The 21675-nt window shown below is 51.1% G+C and overlaps 1 protein-coding gene across 2 annotated transcripts in view; it reads right to left on the reverse strand.

The window, feature by feature from the left end:
- The window catches only part of IGF2BP3 (insulin like growth factor 2 mRNA binding protein 3), a 343371-nt gene that overhangs the window by 56101 nt on the left and 265595 nt on the right, over positions 1–21675 (reverse strand). The window lies entirely within an intron of this gene.

A 21675-nucleotide genomic window follows, 5' to 3' on the forward strand; every position in this document is an offset into this window, starting at 1 on the left:
ACAACACTGGGCGGAGTTATTCAAATGAGTCACAGATCTGGCCGAGACTAGGAGCAGAAGCAGATAGTATGGGCATGGCACAGGCAGGGGTGCATATCTCCCAGCTTTCTTCAGGAGCTTTCTTCAGGCAGAAGGAGGGACACACACACGCGGCAAAAAGGGGGAGTGGACAACGAAAAGGGGCGTGGCTTCACGGGAGGGCCCCCATTTTCGTCAGTGAGGGGGCATGCCCAGCGCTCTGTGAGCTGCTGGCATGCCTCCAGGGGCTGATTATAAGTCCGGGGGGCCCAGGGCACTTGAGACAGGGGAGCATTATCTCATTGCTGTGCCTGCTGTGGGTTGGGGGCGTGCCCCCCCCCCCCCGCGTGCGAGGCCACGCCCCTTGTGCAAATTCCGGGATTTTTTTTTTTTTTTATGGAATTTTGACCCCTCAGCTAGGGCTAAATCCAGAGGAGGTGGCCGCTCCCCCCTACACACCCGCACAGGCAGAAGAAAGCAGGGAGGCTGCCACCTCCCTGTAACACCAACGACCTGCCAACACGCAGCAGTGTGTGCTGACTGTAGCACAATGCTGCTGCTGTTGCTGGGGGAGCTTCAGAGCTGGGACAGAGCTACTCCAGCCGGGGGGCCCCCTAAAACTGTGGGGCCCGCGGTACGTACCCCCTGCCCCCCCCCCCCTTAATCAGTCTCTGCTGCTGGAACCCCCCCTGAATCCGTACCCCCTGATGCCCCCTCTCCCTCTGTCTCCACTATTCACCGCTGCTCCAGGAGCTTTCCAACGCGTTCCCCCCCCCCACCGCGGGACACTGCGACCCGTGGGTGGGATAGCGGGACAGAGCCCCAAAAATGGGACTGTCCCGCGAAAATCGGGACTGTTGGGTGGTATGGGGGTAGGTGCCGTACAGACAGACGGGCACTGGCTCACTGTGTGCTTGACCCGCCACATAAGCATACTCAGCAGGGTCTCTCTGGCGCGGAGGAGCGTCACTTTCTGGCACACTCCACGCTTCTTAGCTGCAGTTTTGTGGGGCACCTGCTGCTGTGCAGGTTCCGTACTGCCTCTGTTATCTCCAGCCCCGGCAACCCCACCGCTCGCTGCAGCGCTGCCACCCGCAGTGAGGTGCGCCCAGCTCCTTCACACACTTTAGTCGGCGGGCGGCGCTGCAGAAGTCCGAGCTGCTTGCAGGCTCCGACCCCCTCCTCCCTCTAGCCGCAGCGTCTCCTGGGAGCTAACCAGTCACTCCCAGTCTCCCCTTACCACAGTGCCCAGCAGCCGCGAGGTCCGCGCCGCGTGCATGCTATGACCCCCTCCTCCCTCCAGCCGCAGCGTCTCCTGGGGGCTAACCAGTCACTCCCAGCCTCCCCTTACCACAGTGCCCAGCAGCTGTGCGAGGTCTGCGGTGTGTGACTGAGGAGGGGGGAAGGGATGCGCACGGGCGGAGGAAGCAGGACTCCAACCTAAGAGTCAGCCATGCCAAGTCTCCACCAGCAGCAAATCCCAACAGGTTGGAGTGGAACAGCAGCAGCCGTGACTCCGGTAAGACATTTGTCTGTCACCACTGTTTTGTCCCTAATACCAATTTCTCCCGTGCCCTGTCTTGTCATGTCCCTGTCACCCTTATCCTGGCCCTGTCACCCCTATCCTGGCCCTGTCACCCCTATCCTGGCCCTGTCACCCCTATCCTGGCCCTGCCACCCCTACCCTGGCCCTGTCATTTCTGTCCTGGCCCCGTCGCCCCTGTCCTGGCCCCGTCACCCCTGTCCTGGCCCCGTCACCCCTGTCCTGACCCCGTCACCCCTGTCCTGACCCCGTCACCCCTGTCCTGGCCCCGTCACCCCTGTCCTGGCCCTGTCACCCCTGTCCTGGCCCTGTCACCCCTGTTCTGACCCTGTTACTGCATACCCTCCAACTACCTTTTTGGCAGGTACAGTACCCGCAGTACCTCCAGACCCCTCCCCAATGCATCACACCTCCGCACCTTCCCCTCCACCACATGCGGCACTCCACCCCTCCCCCACGCGCTGTGCCTCCAGACCCCCTACACCACCCGCTGCTCCCACTCCTCCACCCCTTCACCACCCGCAGCACCTCCAGACCCCCTCCACCATCCACCCCCCATATATGTCTCCCCCCACACCTGCCCCCCTCCACCCGCAGCATCTGCAGACACCCTCCTCCATCCGCGGTCCCCTCCTCACCCACCCCTCCCCCACCCATGGCACCCCCGCACCTGCCCCGCCACCACCTGCAGCACCTCCTTCCCCATCCGCCGCACCTGCCCCTCCCCTACCCACGGTGCCTCCGGACCCCCTACCCCACCCCCGGCACCCCCACCCCTTCCCATCCCACAGCACCTCCGGAACCCTTCACCCATCCGCAACATCCCTGCACCTGCCCCTCTCCCACCCGTGGCACCCCTGCACCTCCCCCACCTGCAGTGCCTCCGGACCCCTCCCCCATCTGCAGCCCCCACTCCTCTGCCCCTCCCCTACTCATCTGCCCCTCCCCCACCCGCAGCATCTACAGACACCCTCCCCCATCCGCAGTCCCCCCCGCACCCGCTACATTCTGTACATCGTGCCCTGCAGGTGCTGTTCACGCCGTTGCAAGGGGCTGCGCCTCCTTCACCATCGCACGCCCTTTCATTGTGCAATATTTAACCACTAACAAAGGAATGCAGGTAATACTCCATATAATACAAATATTGAACCCCAGAAAGGCATGCAAGGGTTAAGGGGGCGTAGCCCCTTGCGACAGTGTGAAGAGCGCCCGTAGGGCGCGATGAAGCACCTAGTATACACATACACACACACATGTACATACATATCCACAGTACCAGTCAAAAGTTTGGACACACCTTCTCATTTAAAGCTTATTTATTTTACCTATTTTCTACATTGTAGATTAATACTGAAGACATCAAAACTATGAAAGAACACATATGGAATTAGGTTATAAACAAAAAAGTGTTAAACAAATCAAAATGTTTTATAGTTTAGATTCCTCAAAGTAGCCCCCTTTTGCTTTGATGACAGCTTTGCACACTCTTGGCCTTCTCTCAATCAGCTTCATCAGGTAGTCTCCAGGAATGGTTTTGAATTAACAGGTGTGCCTTGTCAGGAGTCAGTCTGTGGAATTACTTGCCTTCTTAATGTGTTTGAGACCATCAGTTGTGTTGTGCAGAGTAGGGTTAGTGCACAGTGGACACACCTATTTGACTACTGTTGTAATCCATATTATGGCATGAACCACTCAACTCAGCAAAGAGAAACGACAGTCCATCATTACTTTAAGACATGAAGGTCAGTCGATACGGAAAATTTCAAGAACTTTGAATGTATCCTCAAGTGCAGTTGCAAAAACCATCAAACACTATGATGAAACTCTCATGAGGACCGCCCCAGGAAAAGAGGAACAAGAGTAACCTCTGCTGCAGAAGATAAGTTCATTAGAGTTACGAGCCTCAGAAACCACTACTCAACAGCACCTCAGATTAGAGCCCACAAATTATTCACAGACTTCAAGTAGCAGAGAAATCTCATCAACTGTTCGGAGGAGACTGCGTTAATCAGGCCTTCATGGTCGAACTGCTGCGAAGAAGCCACTACTGAGAATTAACAACGAGAGGAGGAGAATTGTCTGGGCCAAGAAACGCAAGGAATGTACATTAGACCAGTGGAAATCTGTACTTTGGTCTGATGAGTCCAAATTTAGATTTTTTGTTCCAACCGCCTTGTCTTTGTGAGACGCAGAGAAGGTGAGCGGATGGTTTCTGCATGTGTGGTTCCCACTGTGAAGCATGGAGGAGGAGGTGTGATGGTGTGGGGATGCTTTGCTGGTGACACGGTTAGTGATTTTTTCAAAATTCAAGGCACACTTCACCAGCATGGCTACCACAGCATTCTGCAGCGCCATGCCATCCCATATGGTTTGCGCTTACTGGAACAATCATTTGTTTTTCAACAAGACAATGACCCCAAACACACCTCCAGGTTATGTAAAGGATAGCTGACCAAGAAGGAAAGTGATAGAGTGCTGCGTCAGATGACCTGGCCTCCACAATCACCCGACCTACACCCAACTGAGATGGTTTGGGATGCGTTGTTCCGCAGAGTGAAGGAAAAGCAGCCAACATGTGCTCAGCACCTCTGGGAAGTCCTTCAAGACTGTTGGAAAACCATTCCAGGAGACTACCTCATGAAGCCAATTGACAGAATGCCAAGAGTGTGCAAAGCAGTCATCAAACCAAAAGGGGGCTACTTTGAGGAATCTAAAATATAAAACATTTTGATTTAACACTTTTTTGTTTACAACATAATTCCATGTGTGTTCTTTCATAGTCTTGAGGTCTTCAGTATTAATCTACAATGTAGAAAATAATTAAAACAAAAACCATTGAATGAGAAGGTGTGTCCAAACTTTTGACTGGTTCCATATCTCCATATCTCTCTCTCCCTCCATCTCTCCCTCCATCTCTCTCTATCTGAAACAATCCGGCACTCCAATGAATGAGAAGTACCTGTGTGCCCTTGCTAAATTAAACAATCACAGTCAAGTTAAGAACCAAAGCCCAGAACAAGGCACTTGGATTTTAAAATGCTTATATTAATGAACAAAAACATCTCACCCATCTTGGCAATAATATGCACAGTGTCAATGCGGCATTTCAGAGCCTTTAGGGACTCCTTCAGGACATTAAACGGGTGTGTAGTAGAAAAACAGAGACAAATAGACATCACAACCATGTTACCTTCTAAAGCTTATCCATCTGTGCAGAGCAGCCGGCGCTGGAGACCAGGGACGTGCGGCCGCAGACCCGGAAGTCGCGCGCTGATGACCTCACCGCGCACTGCCAGCTACCACGGCAACTCGGCAAGATGCCTGTCACCATGGCAACCAGACAAACTGTCGCGGGCCACTGTACACAGAAAGAATAATGCCCGTCAGACAAAGAGCGGTGACCATAGGGACCATCAGGCTGAAAACGCGCATGTAAAAAGTTAGCAAACTTGCCCAAACATAACACAATAGCAACAAATAGAATACTATTATGGTTAAAATAACCCAGCCACTAAGGTCTATATATTCATCGCAAATGTCAAAGACCGAGCCAAGAAAATAAAAACACAACATTATAAAGAGGCAGTGTAGGTGCTAAATATAAACAAACTAATATAACACAATAAACAAGCAAATAATATCCAATAAGCCAAAAAAACAAGATTTATGGTAAGAACTTACAGTTGTTAAATCTCTTTCTGCGAGGTACACAGGGCTCCACAAGGAATAACATCGGGTGGTAGAGAGTAGGATCTTGATCCAAGGCACCAACAGGCTCAAAGCTTTAGACTGTTCCCAAGATGCACAGCGCCGCCTCCTCTATAACCCCGCCTCCAAGACAGTGAGCTCAGTTTAGTTAACCAGCCTAATGCAGTAGCAGGTACCAGCTCGTAGCCAATTACACCACACACACACCGCAGGAGAGGGTGTCAGCGGCTATGCCAATACCAACCCAAAAAATCTAAGTGCGACAGGGTGGGCGCCTTGTGGAGCCCAGTGTACCTCGGAGAAAGATTTAACAACGGTAAGTTCTTACCATAAACCTCGTTTTCTGCTGCGGGGTACACTGGGCTCCACAAGGAATAACATTGGGGATGTCCTAAAGCAGTTCCTTATGGGAGGGGACGCACTGTAGCGGGCACAAGAACCCGGCGTCCAAAGGAAGCATCCTGGGAAGCGGCAGTATCAAAGGCATAGAACCTAATAAACATGTTCCCCGAGGACCACGTAGCCGCCTTGCACAATTTTTGAAGGGTCGCACCACGGTGGGCTGCCCAAGAAGGTCCAACCGACCAAGTAGAATGGGCTTTGAAGGTAGCAGGAACCGGACGACCGGCCTGTACATAAGCATGTGCAATAACCATTCTAATCCATCTGGCCAATGTCAGCTTAGAAGCAGGCCAGCCACGTTTGTGAAAACCAAACACAAAGAGAGAATCGGATTTCCTAACGTGGAAGTTCTCTTCACAAAGATACGGAGAGCCCATACCACATCCAAAGACCGCTCTTTGAAAGACAACTCAGGAGAATTAAAGGCCGGAACCACAATCTCCTGGTTAAGGTGGAAAGAAGACACCACCTTGGTGAAAAATCAAATATGGGGGACTTATAGGATAAGGCACCCAAGTCCGAGACCCTTCTAGCTGAAGCAATAGCCAGCAAAAACACCACCTTAAAGGGAAAGCCACATAAGGTCATCAGAGGTAAGAGGATCAAACGGAGACTCTTGTAAGGCCTCCAAAACCACCAACAGATCCCAAGGGGCCACAGGTGGCACATAAGGAGGCTGAATCCTAAGCACACCCTGAGTGAAAGTATGGACATCAGGCAGGGTAGCGATCGTTCTCTGAAACCAAACCGACAAGGCCAAGATGTGAACCTTGAGGGAGGCCAGACGCAGGCCTAAATCCAGGCCTTGTTGTAGAAAGGGACAGAAATAATTTGGCTGTACTAATCTTGAAAATGTCATGATTGTGAGAGGCACACCAAGTAAAGTAAGCATTCCAGACCCTATGGTATATCCGAGCAAAAGCCGGCTTACGGGCCTTCAACATAGTTTGAACGACCGCCTCAGAAAAACCCAGGACGGAAGCTTCAAGAGCCATGCCGTCAAAGGCACACGGGCCAAATCCTGGTAAACACAAGGGCCCTGAACGAGGAGGTCTGGTCGTTGTGGAAATAGAAGGGAACGATCAAACGAGAGGCCCTGTAGATCGGAGAACCAGTGCCGCTTGGGCCACGCTGGAGCAACTAGAAGTAGGTTTCCTCCTTCTTGCTTGAACTTCCGTATTACTCTGGGCAGGAGGGACACCGGAGGGAACACATATGGCAGCCGAAAGTTCCACGGGATTGATAGAGCATCCACGAACGCTGCTTGAGGATCCCTTGTCCGTGCTCCGAAGACCGGAACCTTGTGATTGTGTCAAGACGCCATCAGGTCCACATCTGGGAGACCCCACTTGTCCACGAGAAGTTGAAACACCTCCGGATGTAGGCTCCACTCTCCGGCGTGCACGTCCTGACGACTGAGATAGTCCGCCTCTCAGTTCAGAACGCCCGGAATGAACACTGCTGATATGGCCAGCAGATGGCGTTCTGCCCACTGAAGAATCCTTGATACTTCCCCCATTGCCATGCGGCTTCGAGTGCCGCTCTGATGATTGCTGTACGCCACCGTGGTGGCGTTGTCCGATTGTACTTAAACAGGTATGCTCTGTATCAGATGATAGGCCATTGTCTTTGCATTGAACACTGCCCGCAGTTCCAGAATGTTTATCGGGAGTAGACTCCTCCTCAGTCCACCAACCCTGGAGTGTTGTTCGAACACCGCACCCCAACCTCTCAGACTGGCAGCAGGACCCAGTTGGATATCCAGAAGGGACGGCCCCTGCTCAATCGTTGGTCCTGAAGCCACCAACTCAGGGACAGACGGACCTCCGGAGATAGGGAGATCATGTGAGATCTGATCCGGTGAGGCAGGCCGTCCCACTTGCACAGAATCAACTTCTGCAGAGGGCGAGAATGGAAATGAGCATACTCCACCATGTCGAAAGCCGACACCATGAGACCTAGCACTTTCATCGCCGAATGGATCGACACTTGCGGACGGGATAGGAAGCATCGGATCTTGTCCTGAAGCTTCAGGACTTTCTCCTGAGACAGGAACAACCGCTGGATGTGGGTGGTCCAATAACGCTCCCAGGCGTACCATGCTCCGAGCCGGAACCAGGGAGGATTTCTTCCAGTTGATCAGCCATCCGTGGACTTGCATGCACTGGATTGTCAAATCGAGATGACACAGGAGAAGTTCTGGGGAACTCACCAGGATCAACAAATCATCTAGGTATGGTAGTATCCTGACCCCTTGACAGCGTAGCTTGGCCGTCATGACCGCCATAAACCTTGGTGTTGACCCGCGGAGCCGTTGTCAAACCAAAAGGTAACGGCCGAAATTGGTAATGAAAGTTGCCCACTGCAAACTGCAGGTACTGCTGAGGAGATACCGCAATAGGAATATGTAGGTAGGCATCCTGTATGTCCAGGGAGACCATATAGTCCCCAGGCTCCATGGCCAGAACAATAGAGCGCAGCGTTTCCATACGGAACTTGGAAATTCGCACATGCTTGTTCAAGGACTTCAGATTGAGAATGGGCCGCGAGGACCAGTTCGGTTTCGGGACTAGAAACAGCGGTGTATAGAAGCTCTCACCTCTTTGAGTGAGAGGCACCTGTACCACCACTCCTGTGAACAGGAGGGAATGTACCACCGAGTGCAACGTGTTTGCTTTTGCCGGATCCAGAGGAACATCTGTTAGGCAAAATCGATGAGGGGGATGATTCTTGAAGGGTATGGCTTAACCTCGAGCAACGACTTCCCTCACCCAGGTATCCAAAATGGTCTTCCACCATCCCTAGGTAAAACCTATAAGTCGGCACCCCACCCTGGGATCCCCCAGTGGGAGGCCCGCCCCGTCACGCGGTCGGCTTATCAGTTTTTGAAGCTGGCTGACGGCGGCCCAAGCATGCTTCAGTCTGGGCTTGGCAGGCCTGGAAGTACGGGCTTGCTTTGGGTACGCCTGGCCTTTTGCTTTACCTGGAGTACGAAAGGGCAGAGGGAAAGTACTTTTAGCCTTCTGTGCTGAAGGAGCCGTACTAGGTAGGAAAGATGTTTTAGCTGTAGCCAGATCAGCCACAATCTTATAGAGCTCTTCTCCAAAGAGAATGTCTCCCTTGAAAGGAAGTACCTCCAGGGTCTTTCTGGAATCCAAATACACCAACCAGGATCTCAACCAAAGGATACGTCTGGCCAAAACGGACGCAGTAGCAGCCTTGGCCGCGAGCACCCCGGCATCAGAAGCCGCCTCCTTAAGGTACAGGGAAGCCGTGGCAATATATGAGAGACGTTGTCGAGCATGCTCAGATGTATCAGAAGGCAGTTCCTGAGCCCTCGCTTCAACAGCTTCAGCAGCCCAAGTCGCTGCAAAAGTTGGCCTCTGTACAGCCCCAGGAAGGGTATAAATCGCTTTTAAACAGCCCTCCACCCGACGATCCGTCGGTTCCTTCAGAGAGGTGACGGTAGTTACTGGCAGGGCAGAGGAAACAACCATACGCGCCACATGAGAATCTACAGGCGGAGGGGTTTCCCAATTTTTACACACCTCCACAGAGAGAGGATAGCGAGCCAACAGTCTCTTATTCGGTGTAAACTTTGTCCCAGGATTTTCCCAGGATTCCCGACGTATGTCAATCAGGTGTTTAGAGTAGGGTAGAACCTGATTAACCACCTTCTTACGCTTAAACCCATCAGGTTTCTTGGAGACAGTCTCAGGCTCAGAATCATAAGCCACCTGAAGAATGAGCCGTATCGCCTCAATCAAATCCGAGACATCCACGGACGATTTCCCCTCCCCATCTGAAACGTCAGAGTCCGAGGGGTCAGTATAAGCACCGTCCTCCTCGGAGGACGTGTCAGTTAAGGTCACAGATCGGGAGGAGGTAATGGCTCATTCAGAAGATGACAGTCTTATGCGGGCGAGAGTGACCCTTAGATTTGGACATGGATCGGTTCAAATGCTGTAACTGAGTGGAAAGCGGATCCGCCCATGGCGGGTTCACAGCGAGGACCATAATCTGTGGTAGCGGCACAGGTGGTCCCACAGGGGGCGTCAATTTAGTTACAAGCGTGTTTAACAATGTGGAAAATGTAGCCCAAAGTGGTTCTTGTGGTGCCCCGAGTGCTACCAACCCACTGGGGGGTAAGGAAGCCCCTGAACATGAACTCTCAGCTGCTAAATTATCCACCATTCCGTCAGTGGCCTCACTACCACGCAGCGTGGGAGAAGCCCCAACGTCGTTGCCACGTGTAGCAGACATAATGCGCACAGTAATGGGCACAGTAATGGGCAACCCGGTACAATTTTTTTTTTTTTTTGTAGCAGCACTATACCTAAGAACTTTCAGAGAAACAGTCGAAGCTGGCACAGACCGAGGGTTCAATAGGAATAGAACATATGGTGACTATAATTCACAAGTACTACTCCAGTAGCATCTCTTGTGAAACAATCCTATATCATCATCAGAGAAAACCTGAAACACTTGGCCCCCACAGGTATAGTAATATAGGAATAGCACGCTGAGTGAAATACCCTGCAATAAGGCAACAACGCAGCACCTACATGCATACACACGTATATACTCACACACGTACCATGCAGAAATTATGTACCATAAACTGCACTGGACTAGCAATACAAAGTAATACTCAGTATGGCTATATGTGATAATAGATATAACAAACGCAGCAGGCACTGGATGTATATCACAGGGTGTTTGTACCACACAACCCTGACAGTATGCACTCTCTCTTAACTAACTCAGTCGCAGTGACAGGTAGAATACTTAAGTGTCCTGTAGGAAGCACAGCACTGGCAGTCAGGCGGTTCCACAGAGGAGGATTTGCCCCAGCAATCCCAGGAACAGCAAGGCTCTGTTTGTAATGGCTGCTGACCGGGAGTGAGAAGGAAGCAGCTCCAGAGCGGGAACATTGCAGAAATGGAACCCTGGGGCCGGGGCCTCAGGTCCGGCCTGCTCCCCCTGCTGGCATCCCCACCAGTCGTGCGGGCAGTAAAGAAAGCGTGTGTGTGTGGTGGGGGGGGGAGGGGGGGGGGGGTGACCTGTGCCCATACAGAATCATCCTGGTGGCTAGTGGAACATCAGCCCAGTAATCTGTGTCCACGGCCGCGCGGGATCGCGGTGCAAGGTGCAGCACAGAAGCCCCTTACCTCCCCCTTGTCAGTGGCCCCGCGATCCAGGAGACGGCGGCGTGTGTGTGACTCACGGGCAGAGAGAGGAAGAAGCCGGCGCCTCCGCTGTAGTGACCCGTCAACCGCGGGAGTATACAGCGCCGCTGGGGGTGATGGAACTGCAGCAGAGACGTCTATCAGACATAGCCTGCTGCAGCCCTTGTAAAATCCTCTTCTTTTCTTTAAAGTTAAAGCTAAGAATAGGCTGCCTGAAGCAGCCTCCTGTTAAGTGACCTGCTACTGCAGGCACAAACTACAAACTGAGCTCACTGGCATGGAGGCGGGGTTATAGAGGAGGCGGCGCTGTGCATCTTGGGAACAGTCTAGCTTTGAGCCTATTGGTGCCTCAGATCAAGATCCTACTCTACACCCCCCGATGTTATTCCTTGTGGAGCCCAGTGTACCCCGCAGCAGAAAAGAAGATTTTACTTAAGGTAAATCTATTTCTCGTAGTCCGTAGAGGATGCTGGGGACTCCGTAAGGACCATGGGGATAGACGGGCTCCGCAGGAGACATGGGCACTAAGAAAGAACTTTAGGTATGGGTGTGCACTGGCTCCTCCCTCTATGCCCCTCCTCCAGACCTCAGTTAGGGAAACTGTGCCCAGAGGAGACGGACAGTACGAGGAAAGGATTTTTGTTAATCCAAGGGCAAGATTCATACCAGCCACACCGTATAACTTGTGATAAACTACCCAGTTAACAGTATGAAAAAACAACATAGCATCAGTACATGACCGATGCAACCATAACATAACCCTTATTGAAGCAATAACTATATACAAGTATTGCAGAAGTAGTCCGCACTTGGGACGGGCGCCCAGCATCCTCTATGGACTACGAGAAATAGATTTACCGGTAAGTAAAATCTTATTTTCTCTAACGTCCTAGAGGATGCTGGGGACTCCCTAAGGACCATGGGGATTATACCAAAGCTCCCAAACGAGCGGGAGAGTGCGGATGACTCTGCAGCACCGATTGAGCAAACAGGAGTTCCCCCTCAGCCAGGGTATCAACCTTATAGAACTTTGCAAAGGTGTTTGACCCCGACCAAGTAGCTGCTCGGCACAACTGTAATGCCGAGACCCCTCGGGCAGCCGCCCAAGAAGAGCCCACCTTCCTAGTGGAATGGGCCTTTACCGATTTAGGCAATGGTAATCCTGCCGTAGAATGCGCCTGCTGAATCGTGTTACAGATCCAGCGAGCAATAGTCTGCTTTGAAGCAGGAGCGCCAACCTTGTTGGCCGCATACAGAACAAACAGAGCTTCAGTCTTCCTGATCCTAGCTGTTCTGGACACAAATCTTCAAAGCCCTGACCACATCCAGGGACTCGGAATCCCCCAAGTCCCGCGTAGCCACAGGCACGACAATAGGTTGGTTGATATGAAAAGATGAGACCACCTTTGGCAGAAATTGAGGACGAGTCCTCAATTCTGCCCTATCCACATGAAAAACCAGGTAGGGGCTTTTATACGACAAAGCCGCCAATTCCGAAACACGCCTTGCAGAAGCCAAGGCCAATAACATAACCACTTTCCAAGTGAGATATTTCAATTCCACAGTCTTGAGTGGTTCAAACCAAGGTGACTTGAGGAAACTTAATACCACGTTAAGATCCCAAGGTGCCACCGGAGGTACAAAGGGAGGCTGAATATGCAGTACCCCCTTCACAAATGTCTGTACTTCAGGAAGAGAAGCCAATTCTTTTTGGAAGAAAATGGATAAGGCCGAAATTTGGACCTTTATGGACCCTAATGTTAGGCCCAAATTCACTCCCGTTTGCAGGAAGTGAAGCAGACGGCCCAAATGGAACTCCTCCGTAGGAGCAGTTCTGGCCTCACACCAAGACACATTTTCACCATATACGGTGATAATGTTTCAATGTCACGGCCTTCCTAGCCTTGATCAGGGTAGGAATGACCTCCTCCGGAATACCTTTTTCCGCTAGGATCCGCCGTTCAACCGCCATGCCGTCAAACGCAGCCGCGGTAAGTCTCGGAACAGACAGGGCCCCTGCTGCAGCAGATCCTGCTTTAGGGGAAGAGGCCACGGATCTTCTGTGAGCAACTCTTGCAGATCCGGATACCAAGTCCTTCGTGGCCAATCCGGAACAATGAGGATCGTTCTGACTCCTCTTAGCCTTATTATTCTCAACACCTTGTGTATGAGAGGTAGAGGAGGGAACACATAGACCGATCTGAACACCCAAGGTGTCACTAGAGCGTCTACCGCTACCGCCTGAGGGTCCCTGGACCTGGCGCAATACCACTTTAGCTTTTTGTTGAGACGGGACGCCATCATGTCTATCTGAGGCAGTCCCCACCGACCCACGATCTGTGCGAAGACTTCTGGTTGAAGTCCCCACTCTCCCGGATGCAGGTCGTGTCTGCTGAGGAAGTCCGCTTCCCAGTTGTCCACCCCCGGGATGAATACTGCTGATAGGGCGCTTACATGGCCTTCCGCCCAGCTAAGCATCCTGGTCGCTTCTGCCACGGCCACTCTGCTCCTTGTGCCGCCTTGGCGGTTTACATGAGCCACTGCCGTGACATTGTCTGACTGAATCAGAACCGGTTTGTCCCGAAGCAATGCCTCCGCTTGGCGTAGGGTGTTGTATATGGCCCTCAACTCCAGGACGTTGATGTGGAGACCAGTCTCCAGATTTGACCAGAGACCTTGGAAATTTCTTCCCAGTGTGACTGCTCCCCAACATCGGAGGCTTGCGTCCGTGGTCACCAGGATCCAGTCCTGAATTCCGAACCTGCGGCCTTCGAGGAGGTGAGCACTGTGCAGCCACCACAGGAGAGATACCCTGGCTCTGGGAGACAGGGTGATCCTTTGATGCATTTGTAAATGGGACTCGGACCATTTGTCCAGTAGATCCCATTGAAAGGTCCTCGCATGGAACCTGCCGAAGGGGATGGCCTCGTACGATGCCACCATCTTCCCCAGGACACGTGTGCAGTGATGCACTGAAACCGTTTTTAGCTTTAATAGGTTCCTGACCAGGGCCATGAGCTCCTGAGCCTTTTCCATCGGAAGAAAACCCTTTTTCTGGTCTGTGTCTAGAATCAGACCCAGAAAGGTCAGGCGTGTTGTAGGGACTAGCTGGGACTTCGGTATATTAAGAATCCAGCCGTGCCCCTGCAACATCCTCACCGACAGCGCCACGCTGTCCAGCAACTTCTCCCGAGATCTCGCCTTTATGAGGAGATCATCCAAGTATGGGATAATTGTGACCCCCTGCTTGCGCAGGAGCACCATCATTTCCACCATTACCTCGGTGAAAATTCTCGGAGCTGTGGAAACGTCTGAAATTGGTAATGACAGTCCTGTACTGCAAATCTCAGGAACGCCTGATGAGGAGGGAAAATCGGAACATGAAGGTATGCATCCTTTATGTCCAGGGATACCATCCAATCCCCTCCCTCCAGGCTGGCGATGACTGCTCTGAGCGATTCCATCTTGAACTTGAACTTTTTCAAGTACAAGTTCAGGGATTTTAGATTCAAAATGGGCCTGACCGAACCGTCCGGTTTTGGGACCACAAACAGGGTTGAGTAATACCCCTTTCCTTGCTGGAGAAGAGGAACTTTGACTGTCACCTGTTGAAGATACAATTTTTGAATCGCAGTCAACACTAACTCCCTCTCTGACGGGGAAGCTGGCAGACCCGATTTGAAAAACCGGCGAGGAGGCACGTCTTCGAATTACAGCCTGTATCCCTGAGAAACACTCTCTATAGCCCAGGGATCCACCTGTGAGTGAACCCAGACCTGGCTGAAAAATCGAAGACGCGCCCCCACTTGAGCTGACTCCCCCCGGGAAGCCCCAGCGTCATGCGGTGGACTTTGCAGATGTAGGGGAGGACTTCTGCTCCTGGGAACTAGCTGCATGCAGCTTATTTCCCTTGCCTTTTCCTCTGGCAAGGAAGGACGATCCCCGTACCTTCTTGCTTCTATTGGAACGAAAGGACTGCATTTGATAATGAGGTGCCTTTTTAGTATGCTGCGGGGGGACATAAGGTAAGAAATTCGATTTACCGGCCGTAGCAGTAGAGACAAGGTCCGAGAGGCCTTCTCCAAACAACTCCTCCCCCTTGTAAGGCAACTACTCCATATGCCGCTTTGAGTCGGCATCCCCCGTCCACTGTCGGGTCCACAGGAGCCGCCTAGCAGAAATAGACATAGCATTTATTCTGGAGCTTAGTAAACAAATGTCTCTTTGAGCATCCCTCATATACAAAGCAGCATCTTTGATATGCTCTAGGGTCATTAGAATGGAATCCTTATCTAGGGTTTCAAGTTCCGTAGATAAGGAATCTGTCCATGCTGCGATAGCACTACACACCCAGGCCGATGCCATAGCCGGTTTAATGATAGTACCGGAATGTGTGTAAATGTGTTTCATGGTAACCTCCTGCTTACGATCAGCAGTATCCTTGAGGGAAGCTGTATCCTGAGAAGGCAGTGCCACCCTCTTGGATAAGCGTGTCAGCGCCTTGTCTACCTTCGGCGAAGATTCCCATCGTATCCTGCCCTTTTGTGGAAAAGGATACGCCATAAGAATCCTTTTGGGAACTTGTAGTCTCCTATCTGGAGATTCCCAAGCCTTTTCGCACAAGTCGCTTAGTTCAAATGAGGACGGAAAAGTGACCTCAGGCTTTTTCCCTTTATACATGTGTACCTTCGTGTCAGGGACAGGGGGTTCCTCAGTGATATGCAAAGCCTCTTTAATGGCCATAATCATGTAACGAATACCTTTCGCCACCTTTGGCTGTAATTGTGCATCCTCATAGTCGACACTAGAGTCAGTCTCTGTGCCGGTATCTGTGTCAGTGATCTGGGATATGGCGCGTTTTTGAGACCCCGAAGGTCCTGGTGCCACAGGGACAGGCATGGTCTGACTACCTGACTGATCCCTAGCTTCAGTCTTGTCTAATCGTTTATGCAGTAAATTTACATTTGCATTCAAGACATTCCACATATCCACCCAGGCCGGTGTCGGCGTTGCCGACGGCGACCTGACCATCATGCACTCCCCCTCCTCCTTAGGTGAGCCTTCCTCGTCAAACATGTCGACACACACGTACCGACACTTCACACACACAGGGAATCTCTTTTCTGAAGACAGGTTCCCCCTGAGGCTCTTTGGAGAGACAGAGAGAGAGTATGCCAGCACACACCCCAGCGCTATATGTCCCTGGAGAAAAACACAATGTTTACCCAGTAGCGCTGCTGTAGTGTATAAACGCCAATAATGTGCCCCCCCCCCCTCTACTTTAAAACCCCCTTTCACCGTGTGTCAAGCAGGGCAGAGTCCAGGGAGCTTCCTCCCAGCGGTGCTGTGTAGACAAAATGGCGCTGGTGAGTGCTGAGGGTGAAGCCCCGCCCCCTCGGCGGCAGGCTTCTATCCCGTGCAAACTTATTAAAAAATGGCTGGGGCTCTTTTATATACATGTACAGTGCCCACCTGTACATGTATATACACTTTTGCCATAGCAGAGGTGTTTTATTGCTGCCCAGGGCGCCCCCCCTGCGCCCTGCACCCACCCTTACAGTGACCGGAGTGTGTGAGGTGTAGCAGAGCAATGACACACAGCTGCAGTGCTGTGCGTTACCTCTGTGAAGCACCGAAGGCTTCTGCCGCCTGAGACGTCTTCTATCTTCGTTTCTCCTGGCTCTGTGAGGAGGACGGCGGCGCGGCTCTGGGGTGAGCGCCCAGGACGAACCTGTGTTCATTCCCTCTGGAGCTAATGGTGTCCAGTAGCCGAGGAAGCAGAGCCTAACATTTAAGTAGGTCTGCTCCTCTCTCCTCAGTCCCTCGATGCAGGGAGCCTGTTGCCAGCAGTGCTCCCTGAAAAAGAGAAAAAATCCTAACAAAAAAACTTTCTAAGCAGGAAACTCAGGAGAGCTCCCTGCAGTGCACCCATTCTCCTCTGGGCACAGTCTAAAACTGAGGTCTGGAGGAGGGGCATAGAGGGAGGAGCCAGTGCACACCGAGAATCCTAAGTCTTTCTTAAAGTGCCCTATCTCCTGCGGAGCACGTCTATTCCCCATGGTCCTTACGGAGTCCCCAGCATCCTCTAGGACGTTAGAGAAATAGAATAATAAACAAACGGATCGCATTATGGCAGGACAAAAAAATCAAAATACATTCCAGTTAATTTTTTCATTTAAACCATGAGGCTGTAATGAATTCAACCGGTAAATCCAGCGGGACTCCAAACGGTCTAGAGCAGTTACTCTGTCACCACCTCGTGGAAAAGGTGGCCCGTGGTCGATAATTTGATATTTTAAATCAGAGAGTGAGTGTGATTGAGTACGGAAATGTCTGGCAACTGGTTGATCAGTATCTTTGCCCTTGATAGCTAAATTAATTGAAGACCGACGTAGACCCATCCTTTCCCGAAACGTGCCACTGGTAAGACCAACGTATAAGAGATTGCATGGGCAAGTGATGTAATAGATGACGAACCTAGTGGTACATATCACCACATGACAGACGTCGAATTTCTGTTTATTAGCTGGATGAATGAATGTTGAACCAGTAATTAAGTGACCGCAAGTCGTGCACGAAGGACATCTATAGTAGCCAGGACGTTTAGTATGTCCAAAAAGACCTAAATTGGGGGAGTAGTCGGTGATGTCTGTTTTGACCAATTGATCACGTAAACTTGGTCCTCTCAAGGGGTGGTCTACAGTATGCCGGCGGTCGGGCTCCTGGCGCCGGTATGCTGGTCGCCGGGAGCCCGACCGCCGGCATATCGTAGTGAACCCCTCTCAAGTCATGATTCGAGAATTATGGAATCCAGACAGATTTTTATCCGTACTAACAATAGGCCATAATACACAAGCGGAGCAAATCTTGTTTGCTGAAGGTATTGTCCCTGAAGCATTGGAAGATACTGTTGAGGAAGTATACCAACAATTGCTAAGAATTTGTAAACGTGAAATTGATTATCTTTTACATGTGTCCACATTGTCCGACTACTACAGGCAAAAATTGATACCACACTGTTTTCGTGTGCGTAACTCACCTACAATTGGACGATCAAATTCTGATTTTTATCGACGTTGGGTGGCTATCCTGAATAAATGCAGCCTCGACCTGATGCTCCTTGTAATCGAGGAGTCAGGTCGAGAGCTGCAAGCTGTAAGAGCTAAAATGGATACTTTTCGGAAAATGCATGCAGTAGCTCTGCAAGATCCCAATCATGCCTCTTGGTGGTCCAAGCTAAATTAGCAGGTCGACAACTATAAACGTGATCTCCCTAGATTAAAAAACAAACAAATTGCAGGTCGAGCAAGATGATTACGAGGAACATAATGTCTATCGCTGGCTAACTGGAACAGACTCTTTCAAGTTCAATTCTTGTGCCCCTGCACAGTCGAATCGGAGACAACGCAAAGAGCGCCCTGATCGTGGCCACTATACGTTTGACAGCGATAGTGATTTTGTAATTGCCGACGGATGATGTATCTGTAACACAACGTCCCCCTTTAGGGGCAACAAACCGAGCTAGGGCAGACACTGGCTCAAGCCAACAAGGAGGGGCAGACAAAATGAGAGGTCTTCAAGAGCAATAACATCAAGGAACAACAAAAATTGATCTTCGACTAATCATCTAGACACGGAGGAATCCGTATTAAATAATAAGAATTTACTTACCGATAATTCTATTTCTCATAGTCCGTAGTGGATGCTGGGGACTCCGTAAGGACCATGGGGAATAGCGGCTCCGCAGGAGACTGGGCACAAAAGTAAAAGCTTTAGGACTACCTGGTGTGCACTGGCTCCTCCCCCTATGACCCTCCTCCAAGCCTCAGTTAGGATACTGTGCCCGGACGAGCGTACACAATAAGGAAGGATATTGAATCCCGGGTAAGACTCATACCAGCCACACCAATCACACCGTACAACCTGTGATCTGAACCCAGTTAACAGCATGATAACAGAGGAGCCTCTGAAAAGATGGCTCACAACAATAATAACCCGATTTTTGTAACAATAACTATGTACAAGTATTGCAGACAATCCGCACTTGGGATGGGTGCCCAGCATCCACTACGGACTACGAGAAATAGAATTATCGTTAAGTAAATTCTTATTTTCTCTAACGTCCTAAGTGGATGCTGGGGACTCCGTAAGGACCATGGGGATTATACCAAAGCTCCCAAACGGGCGGGAGAGTGCGGATGACTCTGCAGCACCGAATGAGAGAACTCCAGGTCTTCCTCAGCCAGGGTATCAAATTTGTAGAATTTAGCAAACGTGTTTGCCCCTGACCAAGTAGCTGCTCGGCAAAGTTGTAAAGCCGAGACCCCTCGGGCAGCCGCCCAAGATGAGCCCACCTTCCTTGTGGAATGGGCATTTACAGATTTTGGCTGTGGCAGGTCTGCCACAGAATGTGCAAGCTGAATTGTACTACAAATCCAGCGAGCAATAGTCTGCTTAGAAGCACCCAGCTTGTTGGGTGCATACAGGATAAATAGCGAGTCAGATTTTCTGACTCCAGCCGTCCTGGAAACATATTTTCAGGGCCCTGACTACGTCCAGCAACTTGGAGTCCTCCAAGTCCCTAGTAGCCGCAGGCACCACAATACGCTGGTTCAAGTGAAATGCTGAAACCACCTTAGGGAGAAATTGAGGACGAGTCCTCAATTCTGCCCTGTCCGTATGAAAAATTAGGTAAGGGCTTTTATAGGATAAAGCCGCCAATTCTGAGACACGCCTGGCTGAAGCCAGGGCTAACAGCATTACCACCTTCCATGTGAGATATTTTAAGTCCACAGTGGAAAGTGGTTCAAACCAATGTGATTTTAGGAATCCCAAAACTACATTTAGATCCCAAGGTGCCACTGGAGGCACAAAAGGAGGTTGTATATGCAGTACCCCCTTGACAAACGTCTGTACTTCAGGAACTGAAGCCAGTTCTTTTTGGAAGAAAATCGACAGGGCCGAAATCTGAACCTTAATGGACCCTAATTTTAGGCCCATAGACAGTCCTGTTTGTAGGAAATGCAGGAAACGACCCAGTTGAAATTCCTCTGTAGGGGCCTTCCTGGCCTCGCACCACGCAACATATTTACGCCCAATACGGTGATAATGTTGTACGGTTACATCCTTCCTGGCTTTGATCAGGGTAGGGATGACTTCATCCGGAATGCCTTTTTCCTTCAGGATCCGGCGTTCAACCGCCATGCCGTCAAACGCAGCCGCGGTAAGTCTTGGAAGAGACAGGGTCCCTGCTGGAGCAGGTCCTTTCTTAGAGGTAGAGGCCACGGGTCCTCTGTGAGCATCTCTTGAAGTTCCGGGTACCAACTCCTTCTTGGCCAATCCGGAGCCACGAGTATAGTCCTTACTCCTCTCCTTCTTATGATCCTCAGTACCTTGGGTATGAGAGGCAGAGGAGGGAACACATACACTGACTGGTACACCCATGGTGTTACCAGAGCGTCCACAGCTATTGCCTGAGGGTCCCTTGACCTGGCGCAATATCTGTCTAGTTTTTTGTTGAGGCGGGACGCCATCATGTCCACCTTTGGTTTTTCCCAACGGTTCACAATCATGTGGAAGACTTCTGGGTGAAGTCCCCACTCCCCCGGGTGGAGGTCGTGTCTGCTGAGGAAGTCTGCTTCCCAGTTGTCCACACCCGGAATGAACACTGCTGACAGTGCTATCACATGATTTTCTGCCCAGCGAAGAATCCTTGCAACTTCTGCCATTGCCCTCCTGCTTCTTGTGCCGCCCTGTCTGTTTACGTGGGCGACTGCCGTGATGTTGTCCGACTGGATCAGCACCGGCTGACCTTGAAGCAGAGGTCTTGCTAGGCTCAGAGCATTGTAGATGGCTCTTAGCTCCAGGATATTTATGTGAAGTGATGTCTCCAGGCTTGACCACAAGCCCTGGAAATTTCTTCCCTGTGTGACTGCTCCCCAACCTCTCAGGCTGGCATCCGTGGTCACCAGGACCCAGTCCTGAATGCCGAATCTGCGGCCCTCTAGAAGATGAGCACTCTGCAACCACCACAGGAGAGACACCCTTGTCCTTGGAGACAGGGTTATCCGCTGATGCATCTGAAGATGCGATCCGGACCATTTGTCCAGCAGATCCCACTGAAAAGTTCTTGCGTGGAATCTGCCGAATGGAATCGCTTCGTAAGAAGCCACCATTTTTCCCAGGACCCTTGTGCATTGATGCACTGACACTTGGCCTGGTTTTAGGAGGTTCCTGACTAGCTCGGATAACTCCCTGGCTTTCTCCTCCGGGAGAAACACCTTTTTATGGACTGTGTCCAGAATCATCCCTAGGAACAGCAGACGTGTCGTCGGAATCAGCTGCGATTTTTGAATATTTAGAATCCACCCGTGCTGTCGTAGCACTACTTGAGATAGTGCTACTCCGACCTCTAACTGTTCCCTGGACCTTGCCCTTATCAGGAGATCGTCCAAGTAAGGGATAATTAAGACGCCTTTTCTTCGAAGAAGAATCATTTCGGCCATTACCTTGGTAAAGACCCGGGGTGCCGTGGATAATCCAAACGGCAGCGTCTGAAACTGATCGTGACAGTTCTGTACCACAAACCTGAGGTACCCTTGGTGAGAAGGGCAAATTGGGACATGGAGGTAAGCATCCTTGATGTCCAGAGACACCATATAGTCCCCTTCTTCCAGGTTCGCTATCACTGCTCTGAGTGACTCCATCTTGAATTTGAACCTTTGTATGTAAGTGTTCAAGGATTTCAGATTTAAAATAGGTCTCACCGAGCCGTCCGGCTTCGGTACCACAAACAGCGTGGAATAATACCCCTTT

The sequence above is a fragment of the Pseudophryne corroboree genome, chromosome 5, assembly GCF_028390025.1.
Source record: "Pseudophryne corroboree isolate aPseCor3 chromosome 5, aPseCor3.hap2, whole genome shotgun sequence".
NCBI lineage: Eukaryota > Metazoa > Chordata > Amphibia > Anura > Myobatrachidae > Pseudophryne > Pseudophryne corroboree.